Raw genomic sequence first — 1245 nt, forward strand, 5'->3', positions numbered from 1 at the left:
CATTGGCCTTGACGAGATGGTAGCGGATTTTGCACTCATAGTCAATGAGCAGCTCTACCCATCGCCATTGCCTCATGTTTAAGTCTTTCTGATCGAATATGTGTTGCAGTCTCTTATGGTCAGTGAAGATCGTGCACTTGGTTCCATATAGATGATGTCTCCAAATCTTCAGTGCAAAGACTACTGCTCCTAACTCCAAGTCGTGAGTGGTATAGTTGACTTCTTGTGCCTTTCAGCTCTCTTGAGGCATAAGCAATAACTTTTCCCCTTTGCATAAGCACACAACTTAAGCCCTGATTGGACGCATCACAGTAGACAACGAAGTCCTCTGTCCTTTGGGCAGGGACAGGATAGGTGCGCTGCACAAGGCTTTCTTTAATGTTTGGAACATAGTTTCCTGCTTTTCACTCCAACAAAAGGGTACACCTTTCTGTGTCAGAGTAGTTAACGGTTTGGCGATTCTGGAAAAATAATGGATGAATCTATGATAATAGCCGACGAGAGCCATGAATTGACGGATTTCTGTGGGTGTCTTCGGTGCCGACCAATTCTCTATTTGTTTGATCTTGGAAGGGTCCACGTGTATACCCTCCTCACTTACCACATGACCAAGGAAAATTACCTTTCGAATCCAGAATTCACACTTGGAGAATTTCGCGTACAGTTTTTAGGATCTAAGGGTTTCCAACACTAATCTCAAGTGTTGTTTGTGATCTTCTTCACTTTTGGATTAGACTAGTATGTCTTCAACGAACACGATGATGAACTTGTCCAGAAAAGGACTACACACCCGGTTCATCAGGTCCATGAACATCGCCAATAAGTTGGTTAGACCGAAGGGCATCACTACGAACTCGTAGTGACCATATCGAGTTCGGAATGCTGTCTTGGAAACATCATTCTCATGAACTCGTAGCTGATGGTACCCTGACCTAAGGTCTATCTTTGAAAAGTAGCTGACTCCCTGAAGTTGATCGAAGAGGCCGTCTATTCGAGGAAGAGGATATCGGTTTTTATGGTCAACTTATTTAGCTCACGGTAGTCGTTACACATCTAGAAGGATCCATCTTTCTTCTTTACAAACAATACTGGGGCTCCCCAGGGTGAGGAACTCGGTCTAATGAACCCTTTGCTGAGTAGCTAATTAAGCTGACTGGATAACTCCTGCATTTCTATTAGCGCTAATCGATACGGAGATTTGGCTACGGGGGTAGCTCCAGGAATTAGATCGATACGAAACTCCAC

This window comes from Lactuca sativa, chromosome 1, assembly GCF_002870075.4.
Source record: "Lactuca sativa cultivar Salinas chromosome 1, Lsat_Salinas_v11, whole genome shotgun sequence".
NCBI lineage: Eukaryota > Viridiplantae > Streptophyta > Magnoliopsida > Asterales > Asteraceae > Lactuca > Lactuca sativa.